The sequence below is a fragment of the Mus caroli genome, unplaced genomic scaffold (assembly GCF_978045245.1).
Source record: "Mus caroli unplaced genomic scaffold, Mus_caroli_1 scaffold_15, whole genome shotgun sequence".
NCBI lineage: Eukaryota > Metazoa > Chordata > Mammalia > Rodentia > Muridae > Mus > Mus caroli.
In genome coordinates, this window is record NW_028227270.1 from 13,135,923 (window position 1) to 13,155,845 (window position 19,923).

General features: G+C 42.6%; 1 protein-coding gene across 1 annotated transcript in view; it reads right to left on the reverse strand.

Moving 5' to 3' along the window:
- Positions 1-19,923, reverse strand: part of Elovl7 (ELOVL fatty acid elongase 7) — a 72,770-nt gene that overhangs the window by 31,225 nt on the left and 21,622 nt on the right. The gene's annotated exons all lie outside the window — the stretch shown is intronic.

Genomic DNA, 19,923 nt, shown 5'->3' on the forward strand with positions numbered 1-19,923 from the left:
CAGTGTGCTCCATGCTACTGAATTTGATAAACTTTGCATTATGTATATTTTGTTATACACACATAACAAATCCTCTAAGTTTACCATAGGAAATTTGACTTTTTCCTGGCAGTATAAAACAAAGTAATTTCATTTGTATAATTACAGAAATAAAATAAAGCATGCAGCATGTGATACAGGTGACATCTCAAACCAGTGGACACTAAATTACTAATAGCCACTCAACAAATGATGATGCAGCTGGATAGGCATCAGAAAACAAACAAACAACAACAAAAAGAAAACGATCACGACTGAAAGCTCCCTGAATCTATCATTAGACAAACTTGAACTCCAAATGGATAGAAACTTAAGACGACAGCAACTGAGATTGCAAAACCTCGATGCAGGAAAGGCCCTTCTACGACTCAAAGTTCAGACGCTAAAGAGAAGACTAGCAAGTTAGCCATGGAAAAAGAAAAAAGGAAGAAGGTTTTGAGTGTAGAGAGGGCTGGAGGAGTACGGAGAGCAGTCAACACTAGGAGTGGGTGGGGAAAAGTTTTCCTCCCGCTCAGGTGAGGGACTGCAGCAGTCCCTCAGAGTTTTGGTTCCGGAGTTTTGGTTCCGGGAAATCAGATGGAATCTCTGCCCCCACCCCCACCCCCTCCGCCCCGCCATCTTAGTGAAGGAAAAGCCTCTAGAAGGGTGCCAGGCTGGATCACCATGATGTTTTCCACCCGGATGTTAATCTGTGTGTTTGGGGTGTTCTACTGTTGGCTGGAGGTAGCTTTCTCCCTCACGTACACCCTCTGCTGAAGCAGAAGCAAACTCTAAAGAGATCAGTCTATGGGAGAGAAAAGATCTGGGGGCTTCAGCGTGTTCCTTCCCAAAGATCTGGGAGAATCAGAAACTTAGAATGTGGGGAAGGACTACTCCTAGCATATTTAAAGCAGAATTTCTCCAACTTGACAGTGCTGACATTTTGGGTCAAATATTTCCTAGTCATGGGGACCTACCCTGAGCATTATGGGTGATTTGAGACAACCTGGCTTCTACCTACTAGATTCCAGGAACCCCTGCTTTGTGGTTGAAACAACCAACCTCATCTACAGCAATTATCAAATGTTTCCCTGGTGGACAAAATACGTCCAAGGTTTACGGTAACTATCTAAGATCACCATCTATCATGCCTTCACCGGACTACAGCAGCTTGCCTCAGGGTGAGCACTGGGCAGTCATGTGCTTGCTTAGTGTGAAGTTGTTCAAAATACTATGTGAGTTTTCCCTTACAGATTAGCTTCAATGTTTTTCCGTTGTAAATTACCAGGGAGATACTGGGGATTGAACCTGGGACATCTGTCAGAGTAGCCAGCACTCTTAATCACTGATTCATCTCTCCAGCCTGACGCAGTGCAAATACAAGGCTCCTCCCCCATTACCTTGGTCCTGCATACACTTCTTGTAACTTGCTGAGATTTCAGGAGAGATGCTCACTGTGGTAGGTGTCTATCACCCTCAACCAATACAAACTAAGCTACAGGAAAAAACTATGTTCTTCTATCAGACAGAATGGACTCTAAGTAAAAGTTGTTATGACACATAAAGGGTCAAGTTTATCATGAAGGTATAAGAAGGGCTGAATGGGGCAGAATCTTTATTTGCTACACATGAGGTCCTGGGTTCTATGTCCAGTATCACACGAGAGGGAGGAAGGGAGGGAGAGAAAGCAAGAGAGATACAAATATCACCCCAGCGCTAAATACACAAAGCAAACACCAGCAGACTGAAAGGGAAAGATGCACCAACACAAAAATAGCAGAAGATTCCAGTTTTCCCTTTTGAATAGCAGCACATCAATCACCCAGACAGGAAGTTAAGACAAAGCAAAAGGACTTATAACCAACAGCACGATGCACACTGTTCTCAGGCAAACAGAAAACCCCCCAGGATAGACCATACGATGAGTCGCAGAACAAGGGTAAGAAATTCAAGACTGAAACGTTACCAAGGCTCTTTTCCCAACCACAATGTCATGAACCTAGAAATCGACAGCAGCAGGAGACCCAGAAGATTCACAAATAGAGAGAAAGGACACACCTATTCCTGAACAGTGAATAGGTTTCGAAGGGACTCAGAAGGGAACTGGGAACGACTTTGAGGTGAATGAAGGCAGACACAAAACTGTGGGGCACAGCAGCTCTAAGAAGAGACTTGCTACACTCTGAATGGGAACCGCCTACCACAGGATCATGTGTTTGATCAGAGGCTGTAAAATCTTCGCAGGGGTGGGATCTTATTGGAAGAAATGAAGCACTCTGTTCTGGGACTGCTCACACGATAGCTAACTGGGGGCCCCTTGATCCTGCTACCATAGAATCACCTACACCAAGTCCACCCCACCCCTTTTGAATTGTATTGTCAGGTGTTTGGTCACAGCAAGGAGAAAAGTACCGCATACCAAATTTTGTCGTACCAGATACCTGCATTTGAAATCAGGTTAGGGTTAGGGTTAGGGTTAAATGTGACCATAACAATTAAGAAGAAATTGCAAATTTGTGAGGGAGTAGGGGAGGTGTGGAAAGAATTGAGGGGAAAGAGGAAGTGGTAGAAATGGTGTAAATACAGTACTCATATATGAAATTCTCAATAAAAGTTACATTAAAAAAAAACCACGAATGTTCTACATCTAGGAACTTGGAAACAGATAAAACAATAATCATCAAAAATGCAGTGCAAACTCTGCAGAATGAGGTAATGCTGATCACCAGGAGGGAGCAGAGTGTCCGCACTCGGGTAGCAAAACACAACGAGAAGTAGAACAACAAACTGTATGAAACATTAAAAGGTACAAAGCCTTTTGCTAGCGAAAAGATTCACATAAATTAAATCAGAGCACAACAGAGGCATTACAACAGAGGCCAGGTACAGTTTGCAGGGTCGGTCAGCGCACCTTCTGTGCATGCTACACTTGTTTTGGTGGTTCCAGGCCGTGAACAATTCAGAATCCCTGAGAGACTTGGATACAGTAAAAGTTAAGACACCGCCCAAAATAATTGGAAGAGGCATAAATTATGACGGGATTCAGTTCATAAAAGTCCCCTGGACGTGGAAGGGCTTTGGGAACTGGGTGGAATAGGAGGCGTCACTGATTCTGGGCAAGATTAATCTGATGACTCAAGCAAATTCCTGTGAGATAGAAGATCCATGGGCACCATGTCCACATCCACAGAATAAGGAAACTTTAGGAGTGAAAAGGGAGAGGTCCCCAAACATATGTGAGAGAAAAGTCACAACTGCAGCCCAGTTCTCAGTGCAGTTCAGAAAACTAGGCTGGAAGTGTGGTTGTTCAGGCAAACAGAAACACAATAGAGTCAAATATCAATAAAAACTTAAACACCTACCCTTTCTTTTTTTTTTAATGAAAAAATGCCATTGAATCAAGGAAAATCACTTTCTATAAGTAACAGAGCAATCAACTGTAAATAACTTAACCCATGAAGGGATACAATCTCTCACAGAACAAGGCATCCAAACACAGGGCACTTCTTGTGAGCTAGAAAAGAGCTGAGTGTTGCTTTTAATGAAAGAGATGGTGGTAGCCATCCCCCCACACTACGAGAATATTAAGATGGACTCTCCCTCCCTCCTCTTCCTTCCTTTCTTCTACAAGATCTCCCGATGTAGATGACTCTCAGCGCGTGCTCCTCCAGCCTCACCCAGGCTCCTGACTGCTGGGATTATAAGTGTGAAGCACACCCAATTGGAATTTCTTTTTAGAAGTTTGAAAGCCTTTTGCACGACCTCCAAGAAGACTCTCAAATGGCCCATTTCATAGAAGTCTCCCAGGCTAGATGGTAGCCAAGGTGCAGCAGTGCATGCATGTAATCCTAGCACTGAATACAAGACTGAGACAGCATACAAGTTCAAGGCTAGTCTGTGCTGCTTAGGGAGTTTCTATGTCAACACACACACACAATCACACGAACACACACACAAACATACACACACAATCGTACAATCACACACACACTCACACACACACACACACACACACACACACACACGGAAGAAGTAGGGTCCTGAAATAGAATGGTTACCCCACAGAGATAGAGGAGAGCCTGACTTAGAGAAACAACATAGAATGTAACTGTAGCTTGGAAGATTGCCCTGGCACAGCATGGTCAGATGTAAACGAAGGCTCCAAAGCCTAAGCCCACCCAAGTGCTTGCTACCCTTCATGCCTGGGGTATGTTCCTGGCAAAAAAAGAAAGATTTTGATTTTGGTTTAAACAAAGCATGATAAATAAGTTAGTAAGTAAAATATGCAAATAAGCTACACAAACTCTGTAGAACTGTATAAGACTTTCCAGTGACTTTTATGTATCTCCTGTTTATAATTATCTATGCCACAGTCTCTTTGGAACAGATGCCGCACCATAAATCTATAAACACAGGGTGGTATAACACTTGTAATTGTTATTTTACGAGTGCTCTGAGCTGAAGGTGCTCTGTCTGGAATCTAGCCTACGTGATTCCAATGGGTGTTTCCTACCCCCAACAACAATGGCTATCAAGGTGGCATGAACATCTCAGACCTGCCTTACAAAAGGAAGGGTTGGAATTTCTATACCAATCAGAATTCAGAACAAATAAGTTTTCTATTTCTTATTCTATTCTTTCATACCAAGTTTTACTCCTTCCTCCAGGAGCCTTATTTAAAGGCTTTATGAAGAATTTTTTCCTCTAGGAGAGATAACATATGTGCATAGCCTACCAGACTAATTCAGATCCTATTTCTGTCTGGCTCAAGATCTATGGCCCAATTATGATTGAGTCTGAGAAATGAGGCAGGCATTTTGGCTTCAGTGTTCACTTAACCTCAGTGTGCTAATGTGACAATGTGTTACATATATATAAAGGAGGTGGAGACGCCACTAGGAAATAGAATTTCGGTGACTACTTTAGCACAGTACTAAATACTGTGCCTTTCAACTGTTTCTGGGCACTGGTGATAACAGAAAGGTTGTCACACATAGGTAGGCAAACAGAAGTCTTTATTTCCGGTGCCATGTTAGTTTTCTATACCTGGAGAGAGATGAGGCAAACTGGGACCTGTTCAAGTCGTGAAGAGGTGTAACCCTAGAGAGTAGGCCCTAGAGAGTAGCACAGTGCAGACCCAGCCCCTTTCCACAAGCCACAGCAGCAGACAAAGACAGTCTAGAAACAGGCGAGTGAAGTTTGAGAACTTAAAAGTATCCTAAAACCTGTCCCCCCTCCCCGCCCTCCGGGACCGATCGGACTAGGTTATCAGAAGAATTGTTAATTACTGCAAAGATGATTTAAATCTTATATTCACAATCCGGTTCTAGTACAGTATTTTGAATTAACCAGGCGCTCACTGAATAACTGTGAGATGAGTTTGTAAATCCTGCAACCTCAGGGTTGGGGTGGGGGAATAAAACAAGGCAGGAGGGGATGCCCACTTGAATGGTTTTCAGATGAATTGCAGAACTTCTCTCCCATTCATTTTCCCCTACAAACAAATCTCTGAACACCTATTTGTATGTTTCGTTGTTGTTTTTTGATGCTATGGAGAACGCAATTTTATTTTTAAAATATGGTTCCTAAATTTAAACAACTCCCAATCTGCCAGGAAAGACATCTACTTAGGTTTCTGTGGTGCAAAGAAGGTCACACAAAGAGTTCATATGGAACAGGAGAAGCCTTGTGGGTGTGACACACCTGTCAGACGCACCCGACTCAGAGGGAAGGCACATAAGAGATGAGCGGTATACGATGTGAGTTTTAAAAACAAGAATTCAATAGGTAAAAAGAAATACTCTAGGTGGAACAACAATATGAACTAACCAGTACCCCGGAGCTCTTGTCTCTAGCTGCATATGTATCAAAAGATGGCCTAGTCGGCCATCACTGCAAAGAGAGGCCCTTTGGACTTGCAAACTTTATATGCCCCAGTACAGGGGAACGCCAGGGCCAAAAAGGGGGAGTGGGTGGGTAGGGGATTGGGGGGGTGGGTATGGGGGACTTTTGGGATAGCATTGGAAATGTAAACTAGGAAAATACCTAAAAAAAAAAAAAAAAGAAAAGAAATACTCACACCTGGAAGACAGGGGAGGAAGACTGGGCAAGCAGGCAGACCACCAAGGGCTTGGGGATCCAGGACTCAACCAATATTTTTAAGTATCTATTATATGCCAAGCACTACGTTAGTGTTAATGATAGAGAGGAAAACCAACAAAAATTCTGCCTTTTAATATAATGAAAAAAACCTGAGTATGTCTGTCTGTAGACTAACTGTTAATCCCTGGGTAACACACAAGGCTATGGGCCAGAGAGAAAGACCATAACAAAAAAGGTTCACCCCACTGATCCTTACTTGACTGTGCAGGAAGCAAAGGAGGCCAGGCTAAAGAATTTTATTAGCCTGAGTTCTGTTGACAATGAGCAGTCATTACAGGTTTTTCAAGTTGGGAATCTGTCCATCAATGGGAGATTTGGAGAGATTATCTGGGTGGTGGGATCTAGGGCTGGGAAACTGAGGGTGTGGTTTAGAAGCAGGGTAAGCAGGGTTGGATACGATTGGGAAAGATGCAATACAGAGGCCCTTCTTCCACTGTGATGCATCACAGAGCTAGACAGACAAGGATAGGTTTCCCTCGTAATAGCATCTTGTAATGTCAGTCCTAACCTAAGACAGGACATACTGCACACTGTTGCAAATTCTTGTTTTTTAATCCTTATCTGTCCCACTTATCAAGAGGGAAGAGCCTGTGCCTCGGGAGCTTATTCCCAGTGCGTAGATTGATAGCTGTCGTGCAGCAGAAAATATTAGGGGTACGAGTGAATAACCAAGGGTATTTTATGCACCCCTAAAATCAATATGTTAGATCCTGGTTGCCAGTACTGAACAATGTGCCTTCATTGGAACAGAGGGCCTTTATAGACATAGTAAACTTAGAGATGCTGTCACAGACCAGTGAGCCGGTGCAGCAAGAAAAGACACTTACTGCCCAGCCTAAGTAAGGACCCGAGCTCAATACCCAGGACCTACACTATAGATGGAGAAAAACAACTCCAAAAGTTATCCTTTGTGCTGTGTGGTACACACACACCTCAGTCCAATAAGGAAAGGAAGGAAGGAAGGAAGGAAGGAAGGAAGGAAGGAAGGAAGGGAGGGAGGGAGGGAGGGAGGGAGGGAGGGAGGGAGGGAGGGAGGGAGGAAGGAAGGAAGGAAGGAAGGAAGGAAGGAAGGAAGGAAGGAAGGAAGGAAAGAAAGAAAGAAAGAAATAAAGAAAGAAAGAGAGAAAGAGAGAGAGAAAGAAGAGAAAGAGAAAGAGAAAGAGAAAGAGAAAGAGAAAGAGAAAGAGAAAGAGAAAGAGAGGAAGAAAGGAAGGAAGGAAGGAAGGAAGGAAGGAAGGAAGGAAAAGGAAAAGAAAAAGGAAAAGGAAGAAAGAAAGAACATCAGCGATGAGGCTGGCTCCAAATCTAATGACTGGTATCTTTATAGAAGGGGGAAATCCAGGCATGGATAAACACACACAGTAACTGAAACAGAAGCACAAAGTTGACCATCTCTAAGCCCAGACAAAGAGCTGGAATAGACCCCTCCCCCACATACACACACAGAAGCACACAGCCTTCAGAGCGAACACTGTACCCCTTGATCTCTGACTTCTAATCTTCAGAACTATGAGGTAATACTGTTTTGTTGTCTAAGCCATTGGATGAATGGAATTCTGTTATACCAGCCCTACCAAACTAATATACCAGGTGGATATGTTCACTGGACTTAAGAGGGAAAAAGAAAGAAAGAAGAAAAAAAAACAGCATCAGGACCTAGGATTCAAGCCATGCTTAATTATGGCAAGAGGTGATAATTAACACGGGAGCAGTGCAAGTCTCTTGAGAAATACCATAGGAGGGGACCAGGCTGAGGACAGCACCCTAGGGAACACCCATGTTTGAGAAACAGGAAGAGAATCCAAGGACAAACACAAGGAAGCAACCATCAAAAGCTGTAGGATAACATCTCAGTGGCTCCACACACTGAAGAACGAAGACACTAAATGGTTAGAGGACACAAACACAACATTTCATAGAAACGACCAATGAAGGAAAACCCAGTTCAGATGCGGTCTGCCTTAGCTACATCCCTTGGCTTCACCTTCCAGCCACCTTTAGTCAGATCTCCATATAAACTTCTTTAGTCCTGGTTTCCCAGCCCAAGATCTCACTCTGCCCGAAAGCCACCAACACAACTCTGCACTCAGGCCTTCACCTCACCAAAACAGTTGGACACAACTCCCTGACTCAGTCAACCACATAAATAAAGAAGTGGGCTAGGTGCTAGAAAGTAAACGATGTAATCATTAACTGGAGTAAGAGAGTACTTTGAGACTTTAAATACATTCCTGCAATAGAGAAAAAAATTAAGTATAAATTGATCATCTCAGTCCTCAAACAACACCTAAGTGAGTGGAAGGTGGGGGAAGACTAGGGTCAAAGTATTATGGGAAAGAAAAGACAAAACATCTGCATAGCAAGTAGATGGTGTGACCAGAGCCACCCAGGTACCCACAGGAATATTTTACAAATAGACTCAGGGGTAAGAGGTAAAGAAAGGACTCTCAGCAAGAAGAGTCAGTGAAGGCCAGGCATGATATGATGAGATGATAGGATGGAGCTGCAATCCAGGCCTTTGGGAAATCAGGAGGGTCTTTTGCTCGAACGGAGTCTGAGCTACTGAGCTATGTGGTAAGTTTTAGGCCTGCCTAAAACTCTACATAAAATACATCCATAGGTACACACACAGAGAGAGAGAGAGAGTGAGAGAGAGAGAGAGAGAGACAGGCAGACAGACAGACAGACAGACAGACAGACAGAGACAGAGAGACAGAGAGATACAACCTAACGGAAGATGAAAATGTAGTATAACTACAGCAATGAAACTCTCTGTAAGTACTTGGTGTTAAAAACATGTATTCAGGCTCCTGTCAGCAGGCTCTGCGAGGCTCTGCCACTGCCTGGCAAATACAGAAGTGGATGCTCACAGCCATCCATTGGATGGAGCACAGGGTCCGAATGAAGGAGCCAGAGAAATACCCAGGGAGCTGAAGGGGTCTGAAGCCCCATAGGAGGAACATCAATATGAACTAACCGGTACCCCCAGAGCTCCTTGGAACTAAACCACCAATTAAAGAAAACACATGGTGGAACTTGTGGCTCTAACTATATATGTAGCAGAGGATGGCCTAGTCGGTCATCAATAGGAGGAGAGGCCCTTGGTCCTGTGAAGGCTCTATGCCCCAGTATAGGGGCATGCCAGGACCAAGAATGGGAGTGGGTAGATTGGGGAGCAGGGGGAGGGGACAGGGAATTTTCAGAGGGGAAACTAGGATATTTACATTTGAAATGTAAATAAGGAAAATATCTAATAAAAAACATGTATTCATGAAATAATATTTTAAAGTAGAAAATGGAATCGAGAACAGAACTAACATAGTAAGAAAGTGAACAAAGCATCACTATTGTGTTAGAAAGAATCTAGAAAGTGCTCATGGTTAATGAGTGATCCCCCGGGGTAGAAGGCAGCAGAGGTCCAAAGAAAACTGATAAACACTAAAGCAACCTCACAAAGCTCCAAGCAGGCCAAGAACATCCTCTACACAGAGGTCTGGTCTTTCCGCGTGCAGAGTTCAACAAGAGGAAAGAAATCCATGTTCAAATACATAATATAAATTTACATTATATACTGAGAAAACTAGTGGTATATAAAATTTTCAAGCCAAACTGTGGTTGGCAAACTAATGTAGAGAAAAAAAATGTGAGCAACTATGAAAAAAAAAGGTCAGAGACTTAAATGAGTAGAAAATTATACCATGTTCGTGGGTTGAGAGAATCAATATTAGGAGGATTTTCAATTATCAGGCTGGATGTGGTGGTACAGAATTCAGTCAGGATCCCGTGACAGAGGAACGAATATCCTTCCTCATAAAAGATGTCAAAGATATCAATTATCCTCGAGTTGATTAGAACAATAACAATCAAAATCTCATATACTGAGCATATTGCCTAGTAATCTTACTTATTACCTGAAGAGAAATGAATCCTTATATTCACACAGAGAAGCCTGAGTATAACTTCTTGGACCAACTTTATTCATAATCGTCCAAAACTAGAACCCACCCAAATGTTCCTCCGTGTATAAATGGACAAACTGCAGTAGATCCAATCAAGAGAATACTATTCAATAACCAAAAAGAAAATGCTGGTCTCTGTAAAGAAAATATTGGCGTCTGTTGGGGATGCAGAGGAGACCTGAAAGTAAACTGCTGTGCTTACTGGAATAGCTGCTACTCTGAAGAAAGGTTTGGGTGTCCCGGGCCCCTCAGGCGCTTCAGCTAAAATCGGTACAATTCTGAAGGAGTTGCACCCAATACTTAGTTCAGTTGACCTCTGGGGTCTTCTACATTTTATATTGTGTTTCTCAAGACGTTTGTAGGGAGAAGGGGGAGGAAGGTGGTCAAGTAAATGATTGATTTCAAGCCCCAAAGCATCCTAGATACCCTGGGCAGACCAGGAACAATAGAGTTGCACAGGTATGAGTGTGTGTATGTGTGCCTATGATTAACATGCTGATTTTATTGGTGGTAAAAGCAAAGTAGAGAAATCGGACTCTCAAGTGAGTTCCCCTGGCCACCACTGCTCATTATGAACCGTGACAAAGTCGACTTTCAGTACTCGGGCTCAACCTATCATTAGCTGGGATTCTAAAATGAAACCACGCTTCAGTTGTTTAGACATTCAAAGTATGACAGGCATTTCATTTCCTAGACAAGATCCAAACACGGACTTACATAGCCTTTCTCTAATGTAGGCGAGCGCGTCTAGCTAGAGGTTCTTGTTTACAGAAACAGGCCTTCAGCAAAACAGAAGGAAGAGGGCTAGAGTCATAGCTCAGCGGTTAGCGTCCTGGCTGCTCTCACAGAGGACCCTGGTTCAATTCCCCAGAGCCACGTGGTGGTTCACAACCACTGATGACTCCATTTGCAGGGATTCCAGATTTCCTTGGGCACCAGGTATGCGCATGCACATGCATCCATGCCTGTGCAATAGTTATGTACATGAAATTAAACAACCAAACAAACGAATAAATAAATAAGACCACCTTTCTTAGTGCCTCCAGATAACCCAGGGGACATCTTACACCTGGGGATTTTATTCTACCTAATGTGCATTATCTTTCTGAAATTCTTGAGAAAAGTCCTATTTGCAGAGTCTCATTTACCTCACGTGGGGTAATTCTGCACTATGATGTGGACTGGGGGTTCTTTGGGGAAGCTATTACTACTGGTTGGTTTGTTTGTTTTTTAAGATAACACTAAACACAAATGGATGTTTAAGTGAAGGTCTGGAGTATTCAAGAAAATGAAATAAGGCATTTCTTATCATGATTGGGGCCTATAGGAATAGGTCTAGCCTGGGGGAATATTGGTCTAGCCTGGGGTAGTACCATTTGGCTTCTTTCTCAACATTTAGCACATACCTTTGTTTTCCATTTATAGGTAAAGACCCTGACAGTGGAATTGCATGCATAAGGTTTCTCATGATGGTGAGTTTGTCCATCTGTTGAAGGCTTTTCATACAGGTTTTTACAGCCCACTGCTTAACTTCTGTCTATTGCTTGTCTATATGTCTTAGAGGACTTTTGTATGGAACTTAGGACATCATAAAATGTTTTCTGTCCAAAGGAAAGGATAAGTTAACTCATCACATAGATGCAAGTATTCAGCTGAATCAATATGCAATAACAACACAAATATGCAATCCTGCAGCAGATTATATATAGCCAGTTCTGACATGCTAGTCTCGTTCACTAGAATAGTCTTCTGGGCTGGCACCTGATGTAACAAGATAGGCAACCAAGCCACACTAATTGGTGAGTGTTTGTTTTCAGGATAGGTAGGGTGGCTCAGCTGGTAATATTTACTGTCTAAGCATGAAGACCTAAGTTTAGATTCTCAAGCTTGTGATGGCGGCACATGTGTATAATCCCATCACTGGGAAGGCAGAGACAGGAGGCTCTCTGGAGCTCCTTGGACTGCCAGCCTAGCTGAACTGAATTCAATGAGAGACTGTCTCAAAACACAAAGCAGAAAATGATTGTGGAAGAGACCTAGCATTAACCTCTGGCCAGCATCTGTACATACATATGGAACAGACAGACAGACAGATAGGGGCATGAATGCATGCATGCACAGACACATGTACCCATAGACACATGACTGCTCTCGAACACACACACACACCACTTGGTTTCACATCTGCATGAACCTCTTATTTCATATCACTAAATGGTACTTTACTTGTGGACATACCATGTTGCCTCTTCTAAAATTCTGTAGACTTTACAGGAAAGGTGGAAAGATATTTTATTCAAATGTGTGTAATGGACAGTGCTGGCCAAGGAATAAATGTCCACACATCCTTTCAACCAGTAAATCAAAAAGAGATCACAGTTGACAACCACTTTGCCAAATTTGCTGGCATGAAGGCCTGATTTTTTTCCCCACTTCAAATTTATGTCTGAAGTGGAAAGAAGGCGTATTTGCTTATAAACACACACACACAGCAAGGCCAACTTTTCAACGTCTGTTGATTAACCACATCTATTTGTGGCCTTGCCCTTCACTGAGCTGGGCTTGATCTCCTCAAGAGACTTTCTTTAATGAGATTTGATTCTCAAAAATGTGAAGAATGTGTTTTCATTAATGTTTCTTGTCCCCCCCCCTTTTTTTTCCTTAAAACTTTGGGAATACAATTATCTGCATTTTATTCTTTTGAGTCATTATTTAATGAAATCCTCATAGCTGGAAGGAAGGCACAGTTCAGTATGTGTGTGTGTGTACAGCAAGGACAAAGATCAGAGTGTGAATGTAGAACCTTTAATAAAGTCCACAGCATGTTCCGGGCTAGTCCCAAGACTGGGGATTATTTCCTAAAAGCACAGAAAGACACTGAGGTCCCCCACTTCTGATGGAAGAGCAGCAGCAGGTTCTGTGTTCCCGCTGGTGTAAGTCCCCTGAATGTTGCATGTCATGTTCTGCTTCTGTATGGTAAACAGAAAGACATTGTTGCCAAGGCTGCTGAATTCAGCCAATCAGAACGCACGCAAAATGTCGTCTCCCTCTGTATACCGCTCATCATTACCTTGGATAAACACAGATCCGGATCACGTGTGAACATTTTAAGTGCACTGCATGTTATGAAAAGATCACCATGGATCAATCACAGAGACTCCCGAGTAGTGGAGGCCTAATAACATCTTTACAGAGTAGCAACCTGCGGGGGTGCCTATCACCTGATAAATTCCCAAGTGCCTGCTACCACACTAATAAAGATGGGGGACAGAACATCTAATCTCTGTCACCCGGAACTTCTAGTAGCCCATTTTCTCAGATTACCAATTACATAAAACTATCAATGAACAGTCCTATCAATGAACTTCACCTTTCTCTTCCACATTTTTCTAACATAGGCGATGTTTATTTTTTTTCCAATTTGTAACTGAAGTATAGAATTTATGATTAAATGTAGGAACATAATCCTACAGTCTTGGGTAGGGTGGATTTATACAGGTTATACATCCATGTCAACATCCAACCAAGGGATTCTTAGACACATAAACTGCGTGCAGTATTAAGGGTGATACCAACACCTCTCAGATCACTCAAAGGATACCTAAGGAGAGGAGGCACGTCAGTCCTGCAGATAACCGCCTTTTCTACATGCAAAGGTTTTCTCTGAGTTTTGCATTTAATTGTGTTTATTTATATATTGAATTACTCCTATGCTAGAAACTGAATTTTCGAATGCTGAAAGTGTGCTAGTCCACTGAGCTCTCGGAATTCTTATCAGGCCTGATTTCCACTCTGCTGGCCTCTCCTTCCTTCCTCCAGCCCTGACCACAACATTTAGATCATGTCATTTTCTAGCTGTGCCCATGTCTTTCCATTCTTCTGTCCTTCCTGGGCTCTTCAGAGGCTTCTTTCTGCCATATTCCTGCATGGAATGTGGAGAATAGACTACCTCAGTGATTGGATCTTTATATTCCTCTTGATTGATCCATGTGGTTATTTATTCCACTTGCTGTGGTTTATTTGTTTGTTTGTTTGTTTGTTTGTTTGAGACAGTCTCCATCCATAACCTAGTGTCCCCTGTACCAGGACTGCAGATATGAGCCACCATGCTTATCACAGTCACTTCTAGTATTATGGTAAGAACTCTGATACTCTAAACTGCGTCATCTCACTCATGACAGGGTGATCCTCTCCACCTGCCAGACATCAATAGAACGCAGGCATTTCCTGCCTGGCAACCCAGCCGTCCTAATGTGAACCCATCTCTCTTGCTGTGTCCCTGGCTCATCTGCCTTTGTCCACCATTGCCCCAGGTTTTCCTGCCTTAAGTTTCCTTTGATACATCTTTTGTGTTGCTGTCTGCCAACTGGAGTACTACGACACAGGCCTCTGGCCTCTCTTGGGTGACGGCTCTATCCTCAGTCCTCGGTGCCAACAAACCAGAATCTCAGTTCACACGTGCACTCTCGCCTTTCAGCCTAGGAAACTCCCACTTCTACTGTTGGGGTCCTCGAAGTCAGGTTTATGGTTAACCTTATAGCCACGAATAACAAAACAAAACAAAAACCCAAACCCCTCTGCCCCCATCCCTTGCTCCCCTTGCAGGAGCCTTCCTGGAACATATCACATCAAGTCAGAGTTCTCAGCTCCATTTTCTGACTCCATTTTGCCCATTCAAATGTCCCAAAATGCACTACTCTCCCATGTTTTAAGAATATTTTCCCCTTCAGTAAGCTATTCCACACCAGCCACCCTCCCCTCCCCACCCCTAGCAATCCTCAGCTGTCTGTTTAATGATACTGATTAAAGCTATCATATCTGTCCCCAGATAACCAATCATGCTGATTAAAGCCTTTTTCTCTCCTCTGCGGGTATATGCTAAAGTTACAGAGACCTGTCTCTGCCTAACTGAAGGGCTTCTCCTGAGTTCTAAAAAACAAAACAAAACAAAACAAAATTCTACTTACTTATTCATTCATTCATCCCTATGCTTTGGAACAATCTCAAAAAAAAATTTGTTTTTATGTCTGTCATATTGTTTCATATTAACAGAACAAGGCTTTGGGGAAGGAGGTTAAAAGACCACAGTAAGATTTATAAAGAGGATAGAGGGCTGGAGAAATGGCTCAGCAGTTAAAAGCACTTGGCTGTTCTTCCAGAGGGTACAGGTTCAATTCCCAGCATCCAGATGTCAACACACAACTGTCTGTAACTTCAGTCCCAAGGGACCGGACAGACACACATGCAGGCAAGACACCAAGGCACATAAAATAAAAATAAATAAATAAATAATAATGATTTATAAAGAGGGGAGTGGCCACTAGGACTGGACAGAGACAAGGGATCTGACAAAAATGAAAGTCTGTGTGGGAAGTCCAGTCTGTCCTCTGGTGCACTGAGCTCTCAGGTAACAGCACTGACTGGTGTGATCATGAAATTACAGAAGTACACAAACAACTCAACTAAAGTCCTGCACCTTCCCTGCAGTCGCTGTGTGGGATCTGTAAGACAAGCACGTGCTTCCTGCACTGGGAATGCTGCCACGGTGGCCTCAGATGAAAGCCGTTCCTCTTCTTTCATAAATGATCCAAGTGGTTCAAAGGCAAGGAGGCAACAGAAGACAGCCCAGCCAAGTGAGGCTCCTCACACAGCTAAGAAGCCCTTCCTCAGCCCCAAACAACCCACACCAACCCAGAATCTTAGGGCTTCTACAATCAATCAATCAATCAATCAATACTTGTATTGACAAGAGTCTTAGAAAGAAATGATTGGTTCTGCAAATAGCCTTCTAAGTACTCCTTACTGGAAGCAGTTGGGACCCATGAACCGGGTCTATTAGGGTGCCAGATAAAGTCACAGGTCAGAATTGAGCCACTGGTGACCTGATTGCAGTAATCACACTGGAGTCTAAGAATGAAGAGGTGCTGACAGATCCCGTGACAGTCTCTGAAGGAGTTCTGCAAACAACAGGTGGAGAGCCCAGACCTATCTTTCCACTGAAATCGGCTACTGGCTGTGTCCTGAGGCAGGGACACAGAGGAAGTTGCCACCCACTCACCTACCCATGAGGAGAGCAGCACCTCTTTAATGAAGGCTTAGGTCAGGCTCCTTGCTTGCATCTTCTATTCATCTTAGCTCACCCACTCCTTCATAGCAACTACGTAAAAGAGGTATCATAGCTTTGGGTATACAGAAATCGAAGCCCAGAGAAGTCAGGACACTTTCTCAGGATCACACAGATACCAAACTGCACAGCAGATATTCCGGTCCCAACGGGTACCAATCTACACCCATCTACAGTCCTTCATCCTTCCAGAGAGGGTGATAAGAGAAACAAGACCAAACACGCTTAGTCAGTCAGGCAAGGTATAGGACCACCAAGGTAGGCCTTAGGATGGAGACTCAAAGGATGGCTGGATGATTCATACCCACCTAAATTGCTCTTAAAACCAAATCAAAGAATGAAGTAAAACAACAGACAATAACAAGGGTTGATAAAGACATGGGGAAAGTGGTACTTTCATAATGTGGATGACTGGGTGCCACGAGGCAGTCACCATAGAAACCAACTTGCAGTCCCTCAGAAAGTTACATAGAGAATTGTCGCAGACCAGCAATTCTATCTCTAGTAATATACATTTTAAAAAAAATCTGTATATGAATATTCACAGCAGCATTACTCAATGGTAAAAAGAAGAAAACCAAATGAGCCAAATTGTGGTATATCCATACAGTGAAATAGCACTCAGCAATGAAAAGGAGTGGAGAACTGAGTTCTGAAGTAACATGGATGGACTTTAAGTGAGTCTCAAGTCACAAAAGATCACATGTGTTTTTATTCACACAAATGTCCAGAACAGACAAAAAAATGGGTTGTTGCCTAAGCCTGGCCCAGTGGGGATGGGGGTATACTGGGGGATGACTGTTGACATTGATGAGAATGTTCTGGGCAGGTGACATGGCTCAGCAGGTTAAGGTGTGTGCCACCAAGCCTGCTGACCTAAGTATGATTCCCAGTACTCATGTGGTAGGAGGGAGAACGTATCCTCTAACCTCTGTGTGTGTCACAGTGGGAAACATTCCCGTATACACACACACATGCAAATACACACAGTCAATCAATATCAATCAATCGATCGATATGTGAAAGTTTTAGAAAAGGAAATGTTCTAAGGTGGATTGTAGCCATGATTGTGAAACTGAAATACATTAAAACTCACTTTATATGTTCTGAATGGATGGGATGTGAACTATGTCCCAATTGATATTTCTAATTATGAAATTAATTATAAACACAGAAATTATAAGTAAGTAAGTCATATGTAAAAGCAGTCAGAAAAGATCGCTGGATTCCAGGCAATGAACTTGGGTCCTTGGGAAGAGCAGTATGTTCTCTTAACCACTGGATCTTCTCCTTAGGGCCAGTTAATGCTGTTTCTTTGAACGTGAACAAGCTGGTCCTGGTAACCCATGACTGTAATCCCATACCTGGCAGGCTGGCAGGAAGATCTTAAATTCAAGATCAGCCTGGGTAACTTAAGAATACTCCATTTTAGGCTGGACGGGGTGGCGCACGTCTTTAATCCCAGCACTTGGGAGGCAGAGGCAGGTGGATTTCTGAGTTCGAGGCCAGCCTGGTCTACAAAGTGAGTTCCAGGACAGCCAGGGCTACACAGAGAAACCCTGTCTCAAAAAAAACAAAAAACAAAAAAACTCCATTTCAAAATAAAATTACATTAAAAATGATATATATGTTATTATATATGCTATATGTATAATATGTATTAATATGTATATAAATATCTAATATACAAGTATTTTAATGTAATTTATGTATAAATATACAATATATAAAATTATATATATATATATATATATATAGATAGATAGATAGATAGATAGATAGATAGATAGAGAGAGAGAGAGAGAGAGAGAGAGAGAGAGAGAGAAATAAAGGGGCTGGGTATAACGCAGTGGTAGAGTGTTTGCCTACCCTGTGTGAGGCCATGGTTCTACTAGAAAGAAAAAAGTAGGTAATATAGACTGCTTGCCTTCTTGGAGTTCAGCATCAAGCACATAGTTATAATAGACAGTCCTTAATATGGAAACAGGTAGCCCAAGGTGTTTCATAAAAGGTACAGGTACAGAAGCCAGTCTCCCTGGAGGCAGTCAGAGCTAAGCAGACCAACCACAGGGTAAGTGAGGATAGGCTATTGAAGAGGGCATCCTCCCAAGACATCAAAGCCACCTTGGGAGTGCCCAATGGGATGTTAATTCAATCCAACCCAAGTCCGTTGTCTGTAACTCCAGTTCCAAGGGGACCCAATGACCTTTTCTGACCTCTACAGGCACAATCCTCAAGTGTGTAAACTCACACACACAAACACATATATGCACGTCAATAAAAATAAAGATCAAATATTTCTTGAGACAGCATTAATTGGGACATTGTTCACATCCACGCAGTTGGCACATAGTCAGCCCATAATATCTTACCAATAATCAGACTGACCTCTAACCTGAGATGCCTGTCATTCTCATTATTACTAGCATCCCTAGTTGACCATATAAAGAAGTTTCAGAGAAGAATAAAGGGAGGGCCCCCGACAGCAGAACAAGTCCCTAAAGTGAGAAGATTCTCTCAATCCAAAATCAAATTATCACAGATCAAATGCTATTATAGAGTGGAAGGCTTTTGGGTAAAGAGACCTGTTTACTCTATTCACTGGTACTAAAAGAGAGCCAATCTGCCAGTAAGGATGAGGGTCACCCTTAAGTAAACTACAATTACAATTTCTGAGGCATACAGGTGTTAGCGGGTTCTGGAATCATAGGTTAGCAGAATTAGACCCTAGCAGGATAGTCCAACAGGTCTTAGCTTCCTGGGAAGTTCTGTTGATCAGGTTTAGCCCTCGTCTCCCAAACACAGTTGTTCCTCACCAGAGTTGTCCAGGACTACCTGGAAGGCCATTACGGAGGTTGAGCTTTGTTTGTCTGTCTGTCTGTTTGTTTGTTTTATCTTAAGTGTTTTGCCTGCATTTATGTCAAGGCACCATGTGCTTGCAGTGGCTTTGAGGCCAGAAGAGAGTCTCACAGATCCTATGGTACTGGAGTTATAAGCAATTGTTACAGATATGTTGGTGCTAGGAACCTAATCCAAATCCACTGGAAGAACAGCAAGAGCTCCTACCTGCCAAGCTACCTCCCCACTGCCATTTGATGGGTTTCAAAAGCACAATTACAGCCTCGTAGGATGGCCCAACAGGTCTAAGCTTCCTGTGAAGTTCTGATGCCCTGAGTTCAGTCCCCGGAACCCCTGGGACCCAAGTGGAGGGAAAGGATGGAATCCTGGACTCAGAGTTTTCCTCACATCTCTGAATTCCACACATGTGCTGTGGCACATGAGCTACTCCCACCCCTACCCAAAGCATGCACATGTGCACACACACACAAACACACACACACACACACACACACACTATATATATATATATATATATATATATATATATATATATATATACACACACACATATATACACAGGTACACATGTATATATTATATATTATATTTATTACATATAATTATATATTATATAATTATAGATAGATTTATAAATATATAATATAATAAAATACATTATATATAAGGATTATATATATACACACACACACATATATACATATATATATAAGCAGAATCATCTCCAGGCAGACAGAATTAGTTCTTTTAGCTTTAATTTCACTAAACCACATTCTTGTCCAGACCTGGACCCCCTGAGTG